Source organism: Xiphophorus couchianus, unplaced genomic scaffold (genome assembly GCF_001444195.1).
Source record: "Xiphophorus couchianus unplaced genomic scaffold, X_couchianus-1.0 Scaffold1000103, whole genome shotgun sequence".
NCBI lineage: Eukaryota > Metazoa > Chordata > Actinopteri > Cyprinodontiformes > Poeciliidae > Xiphophorus > Xiphophorus couchianus.
In genome coordinates, this window is record NW_020963016.1 from 296,119 (window position 1) to 318,841 (window position 22,723).

The 22,723-nt window shown below is 38.0% G+C and overlaps 1 protein-coding gene across 8 annotated transcripts in view; it reads left to right on the forward strand.

Moving 5' to 3' along the window:
- The first annotated feature begins 12,288 nt into the window (after positions 1-12,288).
- Positions 12,289-22,723, forward strand: part of atp2b1a (ATPase plasma membrane Ca2+ transporting 1a) — a 50,088-nt gene continuing 39,653 nt past the window's right edge. For 7 of the 8 annotated variants that reach the window (XM_028012016.1, XM_028012019.1, XM_028012018.1 and 4 more), the window contains exon 1: positions 12,289-12,406. The gene's annotated coding sequence lies outside the window, so the exon portion shown is untranslated. Of the gene's footprint in view, positions 12,407-12,724; positions 12,743-22,723 lie in introns of those variants that run through there. The other variant, XM_028012017.1, reaches the window with a different exon arrangement.

The window sequence follows — 22,723 nt, forward strand, 5'->3', positions numbered from 1 at the left end:
CTACTTTCATCCTGTTGTCAATTGACAGTCTCAGAAGTCTAATGTGTAAATATCAAAAGATTTAAACGGGTTTATGGATATTCAGTACTTAAATTCATAAAAAAAATACTTTAATAAAGTTAAATTGAATTGTTATGCAATGCTTTAGGTACATCTTTACCACTATAGAATAGAGAAAGGAAGGAACTAAATAGTAACCTTAGAGTAGAAATATTAGCAGCCTGAGTTCTGCCCCTGAAGACATAAATATTATTTGGAACCAGAATTAAAGCTGATTACTGTTTTTGGAAACTGATGCAAGAAAGTTGATTTCCTTTAGTTTGTATAAGTAACATAAAATGTATTCATATCACATGACTTATCTCCCAACCAGAAAAATTTAGCAATTTCAAGCTGACATGTAGAACATGATAAAGCATGTAGCATATCTTGCTCATATCTAATTTAATTCATGAACATAAAACTGAAAATTAGATTATCAAAAATATCAAATTAGCTCTGCCTGTTTGAACTAACAACATATTGTATTATTTGCATTTCCTGTGCAAATAGAAAACATGGAAGTTTTTCATTTTTTGCATCATTGCTTCTGGTTAATTCTTCATCTGAGGAAGCATTCTGTCAAAAACAATGAGTGGATGGGAAAAAAGAAAAATCATCTTCAGGCCTTCAAAATGTCACACCTTTTATGAATGTTATTCTTCACCCATTTTTCCCTCCAACACTGAATGTGTGTGAGTGGGCCAGTCATCTGCCACAGCAGTATTACTCAGTTCAGCTCACAGGACACTTTCCCGAGTACAAGAAACAAAGGCCAGCCTGTTTCTATGGTTTCTCACATACTGGAGATCTGAGTGGAATTTTTACATAGTCAAGGCTAATGGATAGACTGGGTCCAGCGCATTTAATGAATACCGAGATGGAAGTATGATGATGGAGAGTTTAACGGCCTATCTCTGAAGCAGCTTACAGGGCCTAAATCACATGTGCCATTGTGCAACTCATTAATAACATGCGGCTCCAAAAAATGCGCTGAGATGCTTCAAAGGTGCCCAAATCCGAACCCACTCACAAAGCTATGCCCTTCTGTAGGTCAAAAATAAAAAGTCCACCTAAACGACTTTAACAAATATGCCCTCTTTTCTCCAAGCTAATGATGTATCACAGCAGTGATGGATGTTTTTCTAGAGGCATAACTGTGGTAAACTCCTGCTGTGCCCTTCACATTACACGCTAAATCAAACTTTCCATTAACTACTGGCCAGCAAACTTAAAAGGCATATATCAACACTTTTACAACTTTTTCTGTTCATCTGTGTTCAGCCTTGTAGTTCACAATAGTTGCATTCATTCCCATGGACACAATCGAGAATTACGGCAAATAAAATACAGAATAAATAGGGGGTGGGGAGTTATAAAGGAGGCACGTGAATGCCAAAAACGTTAGGAGCTGTGCTTAAGAGTGATGATACACTGAGAATACCAAACTGCAGCATGATTGCATAATATAAGGTTCCCCTAAGATAACATAAGTGATAGGATAGTCTCAGGTTTGTGTTTGAGTTCCAGTGAAAGTGAATCTTAGCACAGTGATTTATAAAGGAAGTATAGAGGAGGTTGGGAGAAATGCTTTAGTGCAGCGGCTCAGAGACTTAGCAAACTGGGACTCTGGGGAGGGATGTAAAAGCACTTTTCATGAACCAAGTCAAATTGAATTTGATGCTTTCTGAATGTCTATTTACAGTAGATACAGGGACTTCTAAGCAAAACTAGTGTGTTGACTAATGCAGCTTTACTTAGTTTATTGATGTATGCTGCCCCTTTTTAAATAATTGGTAAACTGAAGGTTAAATTTAATGCTTAAACATTTTTACACTATTCTGATAAGTGATTTTTGCTACAGTTTGACTGGCATTGTTGTACTGATGTGCAACGGCATCCATCGCTACATTCCTCCCAACAACTCATCTGTACTGCAGAGACCGGCAGTGATTGTGCAAGTTTCACTTTTATGCACACAATCAGTTTGTGCTTTATTTAGAATGGCTCGACAAGACATCGAAGGTTCTGAGGACACTACATAGTTGTCATACCTTTCACTCTATTTGCAGTTTCCAACAATACATTTAGTCCTAAACATCACTTCAAGCTAATGCTACAAAAGTTGTCCATACAATACAATCAGTCTTTATCCTCAGTCAGGAAATAAATGGATGCTTTAGAAAAAGGAGGGAAGAGAAATGGAAATATTTTATAAAAATGACTCATTGTGTAAAAGGATTTTTGAAATCTAGATGTCACCAAATGTAAATATGCCTTGGAATGATTTATATAAATATAACTGACATCAGCAACTCATGGAAAAGTCACAACTGTAAAAATAAAAAAATAAAAAGAAGAAGAAAAATTCCACCTGCTGAGAAAAACAAACTGACCAGCAAAAACTCTGCAAAATGTGAGTAATAGTTAGAGAAAGTTCAACACATTCTTTTTAAAACTGTCTGTGAGTTGACTAATTTATTTCCAGTGTGCACTGTTTTCTTTAAATTTGACCAGACCTCATGCACTTCCTGAATTGTAGTGAACCAGGTCAGCAACATCATGGGGTTGAGGTTTTTTTTGTTGTTGCTTTGTTTCTCTGTAGTTGCATTAGAACAGTCTTTTTCCAAACCACAAGGCTGCAGCAGTCAGATTTCACACATACTCTGTTCGTCACGTAGCTGATCACACTCCTAGAGATGGCTGAATTGGATTGACAATTAAATTTTTTTGTCTGAAAGTTGTCACATGCACTTTCTTTGTGATTTTAACCAACAAATCTAAACAACTGAACTCATTTTTATCTAGAACTTTGCAAAGTTCCCTCGTTCTGATTTAAATGTGGAATTTAACAACAAGTCATGATTTACTTTGGCATTACAGTGCCTTTTTGTTAAAGCGAAGTGAGCTTTCCCCAGGCAGATCCAGGGTAATTGGAACAGTGGTGAATGATAGACTGGAAGGCGAACACACACATACACACACACATTTACATAAGGACCCACACAGGTCATTACATTTACCACTAAGCATCTCCATAAGCCCAAGCGGGCATATCTGACATATCCATCTGCTCTGGCGGGATCAGGCTGGATCTACCTCTGACTTCCTAAATATGGGTAAGGGGTATGCCAGCGGTAACATTGATGGAGATGTGACATTGTAATAATCACAGGGTTCGTCACAGAGGAAATAAACCAGGGGTATTATTTTACACCCATTTTCATATTTACTGGAGCAACATGCCACTTGTAATTTATTTACGTAAACCAGAATTATTTTCACTTAAGTTTAAATTCTTGTTAGTTTTTTACCTCCTTTTACATGGATTCATTGAACATGGGTTTCTGTAAGAACATCAAACATTGTTTTTCACACTTCTTTGAAGACCTTTACTTCAACAGTCAATCTGGATTAGAAACCTAATTTATGTATTACTTGATTAACTACAAAAGTTTTGTTTTAGCTGTCTAGCAACACTCAAGCTTGTAGAATCAAAAGTTCAATTATTTAGAGCTCGACAACATGTAGTAGGCTAAAGAATGTCAAAAAGCAAGTGATCATAACCTGATATAATAAACAGTACAGATACAATAGGCCTTCGCAGCGCTTTGCTGCTCGGGCCTAATAAAGAAATGAAAGAAACTATCTTATGTTAGTCAGTGTGAACTGGGTTGCAAAGCCATGTCTAAGGCTTTGGTCCTCAAAGAAACCAAAATGAGAACAACTATTACCAGTGGATAAAACATGAGGAAAAAGTGAAGCAGTGGTGAACCTTCCCAGTAGAGGTTGGGCTAAAAATACTGCTCCAAGAGTGCATTGATGACTCATGCAGAAGGCCACAAAAAAAAACAAAAAAACCCCCAGAATAACATTTGAAGTCCTACAGGGCTCCCTTACACCATTTAATGTCGATGTTTAAAATTCGACAACTGTTAAATTTCTCACAACAAAGCATTTCAGAAAGAAATTACACCAACAGTCAAACATAGTGGTGATAGAATGGTGGTCTGAGGCTGCTTTGCTACTTCATCACCTGAGCAGCTTTATGTGATTAGTGTATGCTTTAGATCTGCTCTCCAGCGGTAGTGTTTTAGGAAAGTCCATAACAGTTACATGCATAATCTGTATTGCATGCACTGAAGAGATTACTAAAGTCAGCACCCAAAATGGGTTTAATTTTTAAGGTCCCAATAGTTAATTTTGGTCTGTTTTGTCACTGAAAATTGCTCCTTCAATGCATGCCAGTAAATTGCTTCTTAATTTACTGGCATAGAGAAGTTTTATACTCTTTTTCCCTATAAGCTTGCTGACTTAGAAATGTTTTCAGTTTGTTTATCTCACATATAAAACCATCATTTCTAGTTTTTGATACCTTACATCATGCTACATCTGCTCACACATACACAGGGGTTCCTTTGCATCATTGGCCTTAGGTCCCAGTCTGTAACCCTGCCTCACCAAACCTTTTTCCATTCCCAGGGGAAAGCCCCTATGTGAAAGAAGAAATGGGGAGTAAAGGGCACCAAGTTCCCACTGGATCTCCTCCTCCGTGCCCCATCTGTGCCCAGCCCGTGCCACTGTGTTTCAGCTGCTCCAAAAACTGTGTGCTGGCTTGAGGATGCATGTGCTTTTAATGCTCCCCTCTCTGTACATTCTGTGGGTTAAGCGAATAAAAATAAAAAATCTGATGTGGCACTGTAATTAAGCTGCCATTAATTGTTTTGCCTTGTCCCCAGTGGCACCGCTCAGACTTAGGGGGAAGGAAAAGGCAGATTAATGGGGCTGATGGTCTCTACGCCTTACTGAACAACTAAGCACAGTGAAAGCGATTCTTAATTACTGCCTGTTGCCTCTAAATTACCCAAAAGTCATCTGACAGGAAGCTAACTAGCCCCTAACAGATCAGATGTTTCTATAAATGCTGTAGTCCGATCAAAACCGTGAGGTATTAACTTTGCATAACTTCTGGCAACTCGTTTTTTGAGATTTAACCGCAGCAGGTGTTTGAGTCTTGCCTGTTTGCCGTTTTCACTGTAGCCGGTTTCTAATGGCAGCGTTTTCCACAAACACTGCGCTACGTCTAAATGTGGAATCTCAGGTGGTTTCCTGCCTTGGCGTGAACAGAATCAAGACTATTTATATGCCTTGTATCATATGACATGTAAAATTTTCACTGCCTGAAATACTCTTTCCAGCCTCACCAGCAGCCAGTGTGAATGTAAATACAGGAGATATTGATGAAAACAAAGCGAAGAGAAAAAAATGCAGGACAGAGAAGGAACCCCACAAAGCGCCCTTCTATGGCTGGTTTTCGCACACGCAAATTTTTGCAGCAATGGAATCCTATAACCATATACAGGCTCTTCAACTCACACAATCTTATATTGCGCTGGGTGGGTCACCGCCCTTGCACCGCCCTATTGAGTCTGACCTCAATAGGCACTTGTGGTGAATTATTGTTTGCAAGTGGAAACTTGGCCAGATAATCTTCCTGCTGCTGGCTCAGGGCAGAGTGAGACCACTGTCTCCTTGCCTGCACGCGCACCCTGTGCACACAGCTTTTGTTTTGTCATCTCTACTTCCAGGTCACGCTTATTTGCTGACTCTATACCTTTTTTTAAATTTTTTTTTACAATAACTCCTTGTGTTTGCACTTCATCTTTCTTTTTCTGCTTCTCCTTCTCCGTCTTGGTTTCCCTCCAAACCTACTTCCCAACAACTCTGGTCTTTATCCTTGAAGGCCACTCACCTCTCCGCGGCTGTTCCTGCCAGTGCCGAGCAGTAAATTCCTGGGCTGGTAGGAAACACAAATATGCACAAACCAAGGGGTGATCAGTTCAATCAGAAGGGACCCTTCATCACCCCCGGCGTCTCCTGTTTCTCCAGGCATTCATTCATACAAAGAGTCTTTGTGGAACTGGTTCTGAGGGATTTTCTTGAGATCTCATTCCACATGCATCATACGTATAATTCGCGTGTTTGTGTGTCTGGTTGCTTTGCCAGTCAGCATGGTGTGAATGATGATCATATAATTGGGGTCTCCTTCAGCAGACATAAACCAATGTTTGAACCAAAAGAAAAATGTGATTACAGTGGTTGTAGCAGACTAATGACATGTTGGTTGAAGAGGGTTTATTATTAAAATGATGATGACCCATCCTTAATATAAACTTTGTCTGACTGATATAGCCACTGCTGTGGTTGAATGTGACTGAACAGTTTAGTGTGAAGTCCTTTAAGACTCATGTCAGCAAGATGATGTTGCATACAAACTAAGAAGTACGGAGTACAGAGGTGTGCAAAAGGATTCATGTGACGTAAACTTTATTCACATTTTGTCCTTATGCAATCACAAACCTTAGTTGTTTTGTTGGACAGATCAATACAAAGCAGCACATATTTGTGAAGGGGGAGCAAAAATGCAGTTTGTTTGCTCTTTAACAATGACTCAAAGTGTGGCATACAGTTGTTTTTAGCCCTTTTTATCTCCACTGATAACACACAGTTGCCTTAAAAGTGAATGAACAAGGGACACACAGTAGGTCAGGGATAAGGTTTTGGAAGTTTAAAGGAAGATTTTATTTTAATGGTTGTCCATCCACCAGGGGTGTGCAACATTTGGTCATTTACATCTTACACATTAACTCTTAACAACTCTTAATATTTTCTAACAGTTAAAAAACTAAGAATGTCTTAGTCAAGAATTTAAGTAAAATTCTGTGAAGTCTTAACTCAAGGTTTGGAGAAAAGAATACTTTTTAAAGGCACATTGTCGGTGAAGAACTTCTGATTCCCAAACCGTCATCGGTACTGATTCTTGAAAATATGTAATACTATTTTTACTTTTCCTTTACAAAGGAGGAAGCTGCCCCTCTCACAGCCTCCACGTCAAACTCTGTTCCACATTGCTGAGCCAGTGGAAAATCTGATGTCCGCTCAAGAAACAAAGTGGGGAAGAAAGATTGGCTGACCAAAGGACAAAATGTTCATACGGCACGTCTTCACTGATAGGGACCGGCTTATGTAACCCAAATAATGAGGCATCTTCTTGTTCCCATTTTCCACTTGCCTCGAGGCACATGATTTCCATGAGCATTTCCAACACAGTAGAATTTATAGTTAACTCTTTGGAAATGACAGATTTTGAGGCTTCGTTTTTCCATTCTTTTTGGCTTTTCCATCGTGCTTTGTGCAAAGATCTTCATCAATTCAAAGCCGAAATGCAAGTAGGATGCTGCAGCAAAGTCAGTCTTGGTTAGAATAGCAGACGCATTCATGCTGTGTCAGTTGCGAGACACTTTCCAACTGAACCTGCAATTATTTGTCAAGCTATCTCGTCTCATGGTGTGTAGTGCTCTACCCCAGCAATTAAAGTTCTATGTTAGGAGCAAAAAAAAACACACATACTCACCACAAAAGCAATCTTGGTGCCTACAAAAAAATGTTCTAAACTTTTTAGTTCTCCACCGTTCTCTAAAAAAACCATGTGATTCTTTATCAACAAAAAATATAAGTTTGTCTTGAGCGTGTCTGCGATTTACACTGAATGTGTCCACCAGCCCCTTAAGGGTATGGCATGCCTCATCACGAATGCTTAGTCAGACTGCATGAACAACACATTTGCATGCACAAAGGACGGTGACACTTGACATTTACTGTAGTTCACAAGACGCTCCAGAGCATCTGGCAAATTTTCACAGAGAAACTAAGTCAACAGCAAGGTTCATGACAACAGCTGTGGAGGGAAATAATCAGTCTCAACCAATTTAAAAGCAACATGGCTCTCGAAGTGTTAAGTGTCAGTAGAAAATATTTTTATCTGGATTTTGTAAATCTTAAAACAGGCAAACTGCAAATATTTACGAGAGCTCATCTTCTACCTTAATTCTATGAGTTAAAGCTGTTTACATGGATTAAAATTGAGTTTGAGGAGGCTAAGCCAGTGGTTCAAAAATGTTTTGTAACAAGGATCAGATCAACAAATACTAACAATTAATTGTTTTTCAGAAAGGAGAACAAACGTTCTCAACTCCTTGCTATGTTTGATTGCAATAATGATTTCTCTTCTCTTGCAGAATATTCTACCCTAATCACAAATGATGGCAGTTGGGCGCCATCCTCAAATTTACAGCTTGCGACCGTGAACACGATTAGATTTGGTTTGATGTTATTCCCAGATCCCATATTTGAATTTCACAGGTAAATAATAACCATAAGCACTTGTTCTTGGGTCACTGTTGTCTGTTTCAGTTTAGCTATAGATCTGTTGAAATGTTTTCCTCTACACATTGTGTTTAGGGTATTTTTCTATTTCAAGCGTAGCTTGTTTTTGGGTGAAAAGCATTTTTATGGGGGTGGCTTATTACCTCTGCATCAAAGTTTATAAGCTTTGTGTACTTTGTAAATTGTTCAGCCAAAAACAAAGTGCAATCCAAGTACCACAGAACAAGAATCTTGGAGCTAAACTGAACAAGCAATCAGTAGCAGCCCAAGGCCAAATCCAACTAAATTAATCTATTTTTAAAACTGTAACCAAAAACATTGGTGCCTGACAATGAGGAACGTGTTACGGAAAACTAACAAGTTCTGCATGAGGAGCACTGTTGACATTTAGATTTTAATGGCCTCTGACAATCACTTGCATTATTGCTTTCTGCCTGTTTTTTTTTCTTTTTTTCTTTTGCATCTTCAAATTAAATTCCACTCATGCACTTGTTGACTTTGTGGTCAGTTATAAGATTAGGAGATCAGGCCCATAGTTGTCAAACAGCTTATTGTCTTAAGTTTCACAAGTACTGGGAACAGGCCGCTGCTAGTTTAGCTAAGTCTGGAGATCACAAGTTAATTTCGTTAATCTGGGATTTTTAGGCGATTATGTTTCTGCCAGTGAATAAAACTCGATATATAATCAACTCTTTTGTGGCTAAAAAGCAGCTCGTCTCCCACACATGAAGTAAAAACGCGCCGCTTAAAGTCTGCATCCGTCTTCTTGCTTTCAGTTACTTCCATGAGTTCTGCAGTATTTGAGCATGGGATAAAACGGGAGGGATAATGCAGGAACTGACAGACTTATAGGGAGAAAGACAGAAAACGGGCAGCTTCACTGTTTTGGTTGGAGGCATCTGCTCAGGGTTAGCCGACATAAAACTGTACAGACTGGCACTTTGGAAGCCAACTGAACCGCTGAGGGTAAGCTATATTAAAAAAAAAGAAAGTAGTAGCGGACATAAAAATTGATTTATGCTTTATCTTTTTTGCCACCACTTTGAAAACCTTGCAAATAAAGCCGTGCAGATCAGCTGAGGCTTACATCACTGCTGCTGTTTGTGAAAAGGAAAACATCAGCACATGAGATGGACTTTGCTGAAGTTTTAGAGCAGGAAATTGACCGTTCAAAAGGCACACGGGCAGGTACCTAACGCACTCAGGCATGACTGGCTCCAGCATTTCACAGTTTGTTCAAAAGTTTATTACATCTTTTTTGATTATCTGCACAACTAGACTGGTGGTTCCTCATTTTGCTTTTCGCTAGGCCATAGAAGTCGAATCACACAGTTATTGCGCAAGACTGCCCAGTGGGGGAAAAAAAAGAAGAAAATATATCTTTTTTCCTGTTCTTCTTCTGTTCCTCTTTGACATAAATCTGAGACAGAAATTCTGAAGTGAAATTTTCCAGTGTCAAGTTGTACGTACACAATCACAAACTCATTGACCTTTTCAGATGTTTACACATCTGAAAAGATATGTGACTCAGGGCTATTGTGTTAATGATGAATCCCATTATGTTAAAACGACTAGTGTAATATACAGCAGTTTGACCTTAGCTAAAGTTTGTTTTCTATAGTGGGATCTTAAACCCATCTATTGGCTCACTTGGCTCACTTAGAAAAAGATCATTTCTCAAGCTTGATCTTTCTGTGAATAGAATTATTTTTCTTTTGCACATTTTGAACTCAAATTTTAACTTTAAAAAACAAAACGGAAATTCTTCAATTATTTTGGACTTTAAAATGCTTACAAATACACCCTCAATTGATGGGTAAAGGAAGAAAGTGAGATGATAAGAGTTAATTTATTTCAGTAAATCAATTCATAAAGTAAAATTTTAATACAGATTCATTACAAACAGTAATATTTTTCATGCATTTACTTCTGTTAGCATTGTGATTGTAGGTTACATTGATGATGGAAACCCAGTTTGTTTTCTTTAAAACTTAAGTGAATGTTGTATAAGACCAATCATTTTTTTAATACAGAAATACTGTGTAGGCTTTCCACAAAATGGAGAACCCGACAGTTATCCTCGACAGAAGATCCCTTTCCTCGAGGCTAATCTACAAAAGGCCGTTGTTTAAAATACATTGTTTTTAAAAAATACTGGGTTTTTTTCAGGCATATTCATGGAAAATTAAGTGGAAGGGGAAACTTGTGGTAGAAAATCATGCACAAACAGGAATGATTGCTGCATTAAAGAGGTTTGCATGAGTGATTTAAGACCTACCACACAGATGCATCTGTTTTCATCACGTCCTCTCTGAAAATGGAACACATCAACTCAGTTCTAAAGTTCCTACACAGGTTCTCTGCATCTAAGAGAATAGACTTTAACATATTTTGATGCCAAGCCATTTTATAAATAAACAAAAGGATTTTAAAGACCTGTGATTGGTCTTCCAGACTGCTGAGGTCTTCCTGTTCTAGTCTTCTCTGCATCTCCACAGTCCGAATCAAACATGGAGTAGCAGCATTCAACTTTTTTGGTCTTCTACCTGGAAAAAAACTTCCGGGAAAAACTGCAAAACTGCTGAAACACTGAGTTGCCTTAAATAAAGGATCAAATGTTTAGATTGATCAAATGTTTGATTAATAATAAGTGGGAAATAGATTAATTCTTAACTGGATAGCAATTTTTCATTTGTATTCTCTGACCGTATCCATTCAGTAATGGCTTATTATAAGCCATAATCATTACAATTAGCAGAAATAAATGCTTAAGTCATACTACAGTTTATAATACATCTATACGAGTTTATTTTTTTTATTGAATAACTGAAATAAAATAAGCTGTTAAATCATACTCTGATTTTTTGAGGCGCATGCACCAGCAATTATTCCTAAGTGTAGAATATACTTGCTCAGTTAGTGTTTGACTGGTAGCTGAAGAGATTGACGGCAGCTCAGATTGTTACTTGGCGCTGCACTTCGTGCTGCAATGACCCAGTCAGGGTTATGTTTGCCGAAAATGCTACTTCTCGTGAGTTCTGGGTAATCGCGAATAATGCAGGCATTCAATAGGGAGCAGGGAAAAAAAACCCCGCGCTACATCATGGAAACAGTGACGTCAGGTTTGATTAAGCGTTGAGGGAAGAGTCTTGTGTTGCAGACAGCAGGACTGCAGAGACAACACAGTGATCTTTCTGTGTGTGCTTTTCACTGGCTGCCTTAAATGATGTAGGGAACTGCTCAATAATCCTGTTATTATAAAGCGACACGGGAGCGAAGAGGGAATACGAGGGGATCATGACGTAACCGTTTCCATAGGCGACTGATATGCTGGCTCGACCAATGGGAATCCACACCATTGGTCCGTACCCATCCTCCTTTTGACGTGCATCACATGTCCCTGGCGGTGTTGTGACAGCAGGAAAGTCGGCAAAGCAAGTTGATTCCCCACGGTGTACTTCCGCCTTCGTTTAAATCCACGTTTGAGAAAGGTTTTCGTACGTAAGTGTTCCCTTACATTGTAAATCTAGTCTGGACAATAAAATCAATAAATCAGTTTGAAAGTTTCGAGATCCAGGTATTAATAATAGTCAAAAAAGGTTTAAATGTAATTTATCCTCAGAGGTGGATGGAGTGCAGAGCATAAACAAACTCAAAATGGGAAAAAAAGAGGCTTACAGTATAGCGAAGTGTTGTTTTTTAAGTCTAAAAGACAATTATTTTATTTATACTTCTGTTTATTTGATTTTACAAGTTAATTGTATACATTTATTCATTTACAGTGTGGTAAAGAGAGTTATGCACCAGTTTGCCTCTGCTAAGTAGAAAAAGAAATGTCGATTAGCTTTCGATATTGGAAACTTTAACCATTTTAATGGAATTAAAAACAAGCACACTTAGTCACTTTGTTCACTTTTAGCTCAATAGTACCGCCATCCGTTTTCATTACTGCACCAAATGGTTTTCTGACGAGCGGCGGTCGAAGGGGAACTCTCTTGACGCGTTAGAAGTCTTTGGTTGTGGCTGTGACAACGCAGTGGGCGGGGCCTTACCTCAGATCGGGGCAGAGAGTCTAGTCTTTGGTGAGACTGAGGGGGAGTGAAGAGAGAAACGGACAGGGATTGCTCTCCAGAAAACGGGAGTAAGTATATTTTTCTGGTTTATTTCCTTAACAGGGTGGCAGAATGGCCACGTGCTAGGAGAGGCTTCCAGGTGTTCGGAAGCTGCATTCAAAACCAGGTGCTGTAAAAAAAAAATCTTCATTTTGGGTGTGCAGTGATCAGCGAGGGCCAGCGTCTGAAAGGGTAACTGCCTACTGTACCGAAGCTAACACCGTTAGCTATCGTTATATCTTGGTTCAATACTGACATTGGGCGTTTCATTTGCCAACCCCGGGTGGCTAGTAGTAGTCGGCGAGGATGCTGCCATCTTCCATTTGCTTGTGCTTAATTTTACGTGACTCCTACTCAGCTCTAGTGTAAGTTTTTGGACTTGTCAATCAATAAGAAGCACATTTTTTTGTGTGTGTGTATATCCCTCATTACAACCTGTATAGGCTAAGGCATGTGAGCTAGTCGGCTAACAGTCGAATGTTGAACGTCAGCCAGGAACGGCTTTTTAACGTGTTAAACGTTAACGTTGAACTCACGACGATTACTTGCTTGCTTTAACGGTTCGTGGACCGTACACTCTCTAACTGCGCTGTGAGCTGAACGTTTCCCGTGAAATGTATTGAAATTTAATGGGTTAAACAAATTAACACTAGGTTACTCCATGTAACGTTGTCTGACTCATTTTGACGTCTATACATGGAGGCAGTTTGTGTTAGATATATAGCGTGTTGCGGTTGCTACCTTGTAAATTCGGGGGACGGTGTTCTGTGGATTCCGCGTGCCGGGCAGTCCTCGCAGCTGTCTGTCACCCCAATGCAGCCGTAGTAAACTTGTTTTTGTAGGGGAATAATCAGTGTTGTTATTATTTCTTTAGATATACTTTCACTGATAAACAACACATCGAGTCCCTTCTCGAGCTGTCCCCCTTTTACTGCTTTCCGTTCAGGTTAACTTCACCCCTACCGATATTTTTCTGCTCCTGGCAATCAACCGTTATTTAACGGTTGAGTTACGGTCAGCATTAACATTTAGGAACAGCGGACCTTGAGACAGCCACCCCTAAAACTTTTGCGACTTAATGGAAGCAATAGTATCGTATAGATTATCTGTCGAAATCGAAATGGACTGCAGCCACCGGGCACCTTTTGGTGTGCAGTTGAAGGGATCACTCCTTATCCAATTAAAAAGCACCCGGGCTTGCTTCAGCGCCAGCGGTGTCCCCCTGTGCTGGAGCAAGCCTCTTTGTAATCACCCTAAAATGCATGTTTGTTTTTTTTACGGTTAAAATGTTACCCTGCGTTTCAGTTATCTAAGGTCTTTTAGTAATCCTAGAGTACAGCAGTTATCTGTGGACTCATTACATAATTTGTAATGACAGCCAAGCCAGAATGTCTTGAAAGTCTTTATTATAGAAATGATAAACTACTTGGATTTAGTGCCAGTCCAGAACAGGAAGGTCTGAATTAGACTTTACAATGCTCCAAGAATAGCTTTTAGATTAATTTATTGTCTTTCTCAGCATGTAGAAATTTAAAAGTTGTTTATTGATTCACTCAGATCAGTCAGATCCTCTGAGCTCTTTGACTTCAGACTGTCGCTGTTTTGTCACTCAGCAAAGCCAAACCGATCACTTTTCTTATTTGTTGCAGTACAATCTCTTTGTTGTGACTTAGGATGGAGAACTCCACCCACCTTGACAGAGTAAAAAGACAGCAGTCGCTCCATTAGCTGCTGTTTTTCTTTAAAACGCCTGATTACTGCTAATGCGAGGATTTGTTTTGGAAGTTACTCGTCACGCCAAAGTGAATTTGGGGATTTGACAGAACAATTGTTTTAAAGTGTTGTTATTATTATGTTGTAGGGGTGTTGTGTCTGGAATCAGGCTGTTTCAGTGTCATGGTGATAACCTTGAGGAGAAATGCAGCAGTTGCACTCTATTAGGACAGAAATTTAAAGCAAAATGTGTAACATGAATTAAGTGTCATACAATATAAATATAATCTAACATGTAAATGACTTTCTTTTTATTATTTTGATATAGTTATAGCAAAGATAGAAAACAAGCACCATATATGTAATTTTTGAGTCCTTATTGGTAGCTGTTTCAACTAATTCAGGTCAGACAGTTCTCACTTTTCAAACAATGCTAGGGTGAACTACTCATGATGCGATGGAGAGTTGATGAGCTCATGTTTTAGAGTCACATCTCAAATTTACATCGTGAAAACGATCCATATAAAAAAGAAAAAACATAAATCTTCATTTCTAAGTGCTGAGTAAAGGGTATTGTTTTAAAAATCCCGGTCATCTTATGAGTAAGGGGACATTGAGTCATGTGAAGTAGCACTGGAAACTAAACATAGTGTGTTGTTGTTGTCATGACAGAATGTGTGGTACCATGAGACAGAATGTATTCAGGATCTCATGTGTTGGGAGTTTTGCTTATCTATCGGTGGAGACTGTAGGGCCAAGGTTATTCCTAGCAGTGGTATTATGTTACATGTCTTTCAAGTTACCCATTACTACTTATTCATTCAAATCTTTCTTAACGTATGGTTGTAGGCATGTCTGGTGGGTTGGTTTCTAATGTTTTTGGAGTAAAAGGTCTATACTTGAAGGAAAAGGAACAATGAATACAACTCCAATGATTTATTTCGAGATGTATTTAGATTTAATAGGTTTTTTTCCCCAGACTATTTACATATTTAACATGTTTTTGTTACAGTATTTTCGGGGGAAACATCTGCCTTACAGCATCACAATTGAACAGAATTAAAGCTCTTTTAAAGTGAAAACTCTTAAAATCCAAGCTTTTGAGTTCTCAAATATTTATATTGTGTATCAGGTCGCAGAAAACATTTTCTGCGTGAGCTGTCAGGTGGGGCGGCCATCACTGCATTGGATTAGTTTCATTCAGCGAAACACTGAGTGCAGGTGGACGTATTAAATCCTTTTGTGTGGAGTCGAGGTGTTGTCCACTTGAACAGCAATTTATTTGTAAAGTACTCTCAGGAAATCTGTTATGTCATAGCACTGAGTTCTGCTCGCTGTCATTTTCTATCACCAGTGTTGTTGTTTTTTTTAAGAAATTAGTCCAAACCTAATGCTTTAAGGAATACAAACAAGCACAGTGTTGTATTAATTATTTCAAATGTTAGTTGTAACATATGAGGTACTTCCAGTCCTATGACCTTGAGACTCTGCAGATTTTTCAGAAAACGGCTTGTGTGACTCTGGTCGTCACAAGACTGGACACATTGTATAAAGATGATGCCGGCATCGCAGAAGTACGGTGTCATGGTCGCCCTGTTGGACTGTAATGAAGTGATGCTTGTGTCCACCACCCACCACTTAGCAGGATCCAGTCCCCACGCACACACTAACACACGGAACAATTCACGGTGGATTATGGCAGAAGTTGAGTAAAGCATCCCTGAAACTAGTAACGATTCAAGTGCTGTGCTTCACAGTTCTGATGCTCTTTTACTGGAATGTTGTTTTATTTGGTGTATGCCAAACATGTCCTCTGTTGTGGTGTCTAAATAATAAAATTTTAGATTTATTTGGGGGGAAATAACCTTGTTCTACACGTCTTATTGTCTATGCTCTCTTTGGCAGTAGACTTTGACAGGGAATGTTGGAATAATCTGAAGAAATTTATTTCAGGGATTTGAAGCTTGGCTTGGAAATAATGCTCTCAGCTTTTTGAAAATGACTTTTTAGCAAATAACTAAATAGTTTTGACAGCTACTGATTTCTTTTTTTCTTTTTTGATGTCCCATTCTTAACCACATTGATTATTTACAAGATATTTTAGTCAAACAGTTCAGGAAATGGTTTACTCATTTGGCTAAGTAGTTTGACGATAAGAGATTTTTCTGTCACTTCAGGGAACAATTGCCTGTTACCCCAGATGAAAGAAATGCTGGAGAGTGGCGAATGTGTTGCTGATGACGCCTCTGACTGTGCGCTCTTATGGATGCCTGACAGCTTTTTCAGACCTGTGGAGAAGTTCCAGTCTTCGGGGTGAAGCAGCACTCCCAGCTGTAAGCAGCGCGGCGCAAGGAGGGCTGGGTGTCTCTGCCTGTGCCCTCCACATTTACATGGCGTGACCCAGTTCAGCTACGACTCGCTGCGGGGGGGGTCTGGGCGAAGCTAAAAATACCACATTTCGCATTAGGCAGCTCCTTGGCAGAGGGATCCCTAGAACTGCTGCCCTCGACTTGCGCCGAGTTGTTGGCACGTGGAGGTGTTCAAACTGCCAGAGGGTTTTCCTTAACGTGGATGAGAAAGACCACTGCCGTCCCGTCGGCTGGCTGGCTTTCTCTCGCGCAGCCTCTGGGTGGAGGAGGTCTTAGCGAATGTCTGATGTGAGATAACTCTTGAGAGTCACAACTCTTTGCGCCTCAAGGCAAGTAATCCGACAGACAGGCGAGGCTGAGGCAGGGAAGGGGTTAACTCCAGCCACTGTCATTCAACCATACCACGCCAGCTGTTGGCTTGGAGATCCAATCACAATGATTTTCCACTGTTGTGACATGTGACCCGCTCTGCAACCCTAAACTGAAGCAGCACAGCAAATGTTGGCACGTCTTCATCTTGGCATTGTTGACGCTTGTAAAGTGTGATCATGTAAAAGAAGGCTGATAAAGTAAGATAAATCAAATGGATCCAGGTCAAGAAAACAATTAAGATTGCATTTATTTTTACCAGAAGAGCTGAGATCTTCACCGTTTGTATTGGAATTTGTGCTACATTGAAGCTTTGTGGCACATCCTGTTTTATAAAGCAGTGGAAACTATTAAAACATGGAATCTATTTTGTAAAATGATGCTGGATGAATGAACTGTAAGGTGCAACATAACAAAAATAGCAACCTTAACCACAATATTAAGACACCCTCAACAAAGCACGAGCCACAAATATTCAACACCCTTTTTATGTGGTAAAAGGAGAAACCACCGTAAGAAGTAATGAGTCAGTCTAGGCAACAAGTTCAAGACCGTTTTCTGGACATGGCCTGGAACAACCACAAGGCCAAGAAAAATACTCAGCCTTATTTTTCAGTGTGAAGCAAAACAGCAGTTGCAGGAGCGATGAGTTTAACTGAATTTGCATAAAAATATAAAGCATGTATGATGTGATAGAATAGTGTTTGTTTAAAACAGAAAATGAATAATTATTCCTAGGATACTACTGTCATGATGATATCTATATAGATTTAATATTCAATACATAAGTAGTGTAAACACCTAAATATTTAATTATATGTGGTGATGTTCTAGTTTATTTATTTATTTATTTATTTATTTCGAACAGACTTTAAAACAATCAAAAAGAAAATAAAATAAAATGGAATGAAACAACTTAAGAAATAAAATATGAAACAAATTATTATGCCCATGTGACATGCAAAATTTTTCTGTTCGAAAAGGAGCAGGTAGAAGATACATCTTATAATGTCCTGCCCCTTTCCTACTTGTCAATGTATTTACAATGAACTGTCATAACATCAAAAAGAAAATGTTTTCCATTTTTCCATCATGTATAACTATACAAAATTATTTTAAGTACTATTTATATCATCAATTACATTATAGCCTATTGGATATTAAACATCTTATACAGCATATTTTGAAATGAGCTCTGCTTTAATCAGCTTTTTAAATTGGTTTACATTTGTAATTTGTTTTAACTCATCATTCAATCCATTCCAGACATTTACTCCACACACAGATAAACAAAAACTCTTCCTTGTTGTTCTAATATGTTGTTTTTTAAAATATCCTTCACCTCTTAGATAATACCCACCCTCTCTGTCAGCAAACATTTCCTGTATACTGTGTGGAAGTTTTTGATGTCTGACCTTAAACATGAATTGTGTCGTTTTAAATGTTACCAGGTCCCAGAATTTCAGTATATTTGATTTAATAAATAACTGGTTTGTGTGTTCCCAGTATCCCACTTTATGTAATATTCGGATGGATTGTTTTTGTAAGAGGTATAATTGCTGTAAATTTGTTTTGTATGTATTCCCCCAGACTTCCACACAATATGTCAGGTGTGGTGCAATGAGTGTATTATATAGAATAAACAAAGATTTATAGTCTAGTACGAAGTTAATTCTTCTTATAACAGCAACACTCTTGGCTATTTTAGATTTTACTTGTCCGATGTGTGGTTTCCAGCTGAATTTATTATCTAATGTGACACCCAAGAATTTTATTTCATGTACTTCTTCTAAATTAACACTGTCAATTGATATTTTAATTGGATTATTTTCCTGTTTTTTATTGTTTCCGAATATCATAAATTTGGTTTTATCTAAATTTACAAATAATTTATTGTTTTTGAGCCAATGCTGTAATTTTTCTATTTCTGTGTTGATCACTTTAGAGAGTTGTTGAATGTTTTCTCCGGTACAGAAGATACTTGTATCATCTGCAAATATAATATATTTTATAAGATTTGATATTTTAACTATGTCATTTATATACAAAATGAACAATTTGGGTCCCAAAACTGATCCCTGCGGAACTCCACAGGTTATGTTGAGTACATCTGATTTCTGACCATCTAATTCTACAAATTGTTTCCTATCTCCAATGTAGCTCCTAATCCAGTTTAATGGCACCCCTCTAATGCCATACCTTTCCAGTTTTTTTAATAACATGTCATGATTAATGGTATCAAAAGCTTTTTTGAGATCCAGAAATACACCAATTGCACATTTCTTTTTATCCATATTGTCTATAATTTCTTCTGTTAATGCCATCAGTGCCATCGAAGTTGATCTTTTTTCTCTAAAACCATACTGACAATCAGTCAGAATGTTTTGCTTTTCAATGAAATTATCCAACCTTTTACTAAAAACTTTTTCTAGTATTTTTGAAAATTGACAGAGAAGTGACACTGGTCTATAGTTGCTAATTATATTCTTATCTCCAGATTTAAATAGAGGAATAACCTTCGCTATTTTCATTGCATTTGGAAATGTTCCAGAAATGAATGACAGGTTGCAGATGTAAGTTAGAGGATCTGCCACATCATCAATTATCTGTTTTATAAGTGACATGTTAATGTCCTTCCAGTCCATTGATTTTTTATTGTTACATTGATTAACTATTTCCTTAATTTCAATTTTGTCTACTGGTTTCAGGTACATAGATGATGTATTTTGCTTAATACATATTTCCGATGAATCCCCATCCAGTGGGTTTGATTTATTTATTTGTTCTGCTAACGTAGACCCTACATTTACAAAATATTCATTAAATCCATTTACTATCCCAACTTTTTCATTCAGGGTTTTATCATTATAAATAATATATTTAGGGTGAGTAGTATTAGAAGAATTTTTTCTTATCAAGCTATGTAAAGTTTTCCAAATTCCTTTAATGTTTAGTTTATTATTTTCTAATATTTTAGAATAATAATCTGTTTTGCATTTTCTCATAATAATAGTTAATTTATTTTTATAAGATTTATATTTTTGTTCTGCTTCAACCGTTTTATATTTTATAAATTGTTTATATAGATTATTCTTTTTCTTACATGCCTTATGTATGCCTTTTGTAATCCAAGGCTTATGTTTGTTTTTTTGCCTGTAATTACAAGTTACGATTGGACAGTTTTTATCATAAAATGCTTTAAATATTTCGGTGAATATGTCAAAAGCCTTATCAATATTTCTTTCTTCATACAACACTTTCCAGTTCTGTGATTGAAGATCTTTTCTTAATGCTCTTATTGAGTCCTCTGATATTATTCTTTTGTAAGTGATGTTTGTGACCTTGTTTATTTTTCTGCAAACATCTTCAAGTATAACAAACACTGGTAGATGGTCACTGATATCATTTATAAGAAGTCCACTTCTCAATTCACTTTCCATATAATTAGTAAATATATTGTCAATCAGGGTTGAACTCTGTGTTGTTATTCTGCTTGGTTTAGTAATTAGTGGATATAAACCTAAACTATGTATAGAATCAATAAAGTTAGATGTACTTTTAACCATATGTGGATTCAGCATATCAATATTAAAGTCTCCACAGATGAAAATTACCTTTTGATGCATCTTAGCAAACAATGTTTCCATGTAATTTGTAAAGATGTCAGTATCAGATGCCGGTGCTCTGTACACACAGCTGACCATTATATTTTTCTGCTTTTCAAATTGGATTTCAATAGTAATACATTCCATAACTTCATCAATTGGCATTGACATTTTTTCTAGCATCTTATATTTTAGATCATTCTTAATGTACAAAGCAACACCTCCACCTTTTTTATTCTTTCTGTTAACGTAATTGAACTCATACCCCTCCAGTGGGAAATCTACTCCCTTCTCAGAGGTGAGCCAGGTTTCTGTTATTGCTATAACGCTAAATGACCTTTTTAGTTGATGTAAATATTCTTTTATTTTGTCATAATTTGCATAAAGGCTACGGCTATTGAAGTGAATAATTGACATTTCTTGATCCGAATTATAGCATTGGCTATAGTTCTCATCAGTATAGTAATGGCAGTTGTCATTCAAATAATCAAGAAAATTGTTGTCGGGGTCAATATCTGTGTCTATGTTCATATATATATTTTCTTATCATCACTGGTTTTCAGAAAGTTGATCATGGTTACCCGGTTATCATGTTTCACTGATATTTGTCCAACTCTTCAATTTTTCTGATGAACAGTATCTTAGCTTCTTCCGGTGAACCGTTCAATTTGATATAGACTCTGCAGTTTGAGGTCCATGTTGATTGTATTTTCTTTTGTTTCCTGAGAAAACGTGCTTGTCTTGCTATATCTGCGTTTAGTTTGGTTAGATGCTCATTTATATAAACATTGGTTCCCTTTAATTTCCTTCCTTGTTTTAAGAGTTCATTTTTGTGTTTCCTGTTTGTAAATCTCATTACAATAGCTGGTTTAAGTCCTTTGTTTTTTTGTGGAATTGGATGGCAAGCTTCAATGCCATTATTATCAATGCTGATTCCCTTATTGCTGAAGAATGATATTATCTGTTTTTCAAAAGTTCCTTGCTCTTCATCCCTTTCTTCGGTATTGTTTGCTTCTGTAACAGCCCGGGCATATGATCGTGGCTTCATTTCCAACCCACTAATTATAACATCATTCATTCGACTGTACTGTTCCAAATCAGCCACACGATGTTCCAGGAAGGCTATTTGCTTGTCTTTCTCTACATTCTGTCTCTTCAATTCTTTAACCTCCCCCATTAAGTTCATTATTAGTTTTTGTTGTTGTGAGATTGTTGCTATCTCACCAGACATGAAATCCAAGGATTTCTTTATCTCCTCAAACTCCTCCTCTGTCGTGGATCGACTTTGCTTCGTATTTCTTTTCGACATTTCCGTTTACTCTGAACAATTTGATGGTCCGGCGTTGGAGTTCCAGCTCAGGAGTTGCAGCAGCTACCCTGCTTTGTTGCCGCCAGTCAGATACTGTAGTGGGAACCCAGCGTAGTCGCAGCCGCTAGGTGTTATCTCAGCAATAGCAGCCCAGCATTGTAGCCGTAGCTCAGGTATGGAGACCCACCTCAGATGTTGTAGCCGCCTACCATGTGTTGCCGCCGCAACCCCCTCTCAGCGTTGTAGCCTCCGGTCAGGTGTTGCCGCCACAGCAGCCTCTCAGCGTTGTAGCCTCCGGTCAGGTGTTGCCTCCACAGCAGCCTCTCAGCGTTGTAGCCGCCGGTCAGGTGTTGTCGCCGCCGGTCAGGTGTTACCGCCACAGCAGCCTCAGTGTAAAATCCCAAGCCACGGTTCTCCGTGTTATTCTCCATGGCTGTGTGTTTTTGCTACTGGAAATAATTGTGGATGTCCACACAATGGATAAATATAGCGGCTTTTTTTCAGCCAGCTGACCAGTAGTGAGCAGCAACAGTGGGGTCAAGTGCAGTTCTGTTATTCTCTGTTCTTACAGTTGGAGAAAACTTCAGTCTTGTTTTTTTTTTTTTGTCTTTCAGGCATATTGTAAGAATTTAAACCCTTGAAATGAAATGACAGAAAATTGTAAGTTTTCAAACACTAAATGTTTAATATGATGGCATAACCTGATACATGTAACTAGTCCAGAACAAGCAGCAAAGTAACTTGGGTTTACCTGCAGTTTGAATCGTCAGTTCAGGCAGATATGTCCAAATCCTGTTGACTGGAAACTGACCAAACAAACCTGCTTTTTAAACAGTGCTGTGAAAAAGTGTTTGTCCCTCTAAACTCAGAAATAACTGTTATGAACCAACATGCGGAGGAATTATTTTTGTACATAGGGCCAGGGTGGTTTGACTATCTTTTGCCCTTAATGAATGAAATCATTCAAAAAAGTGCTTTTTA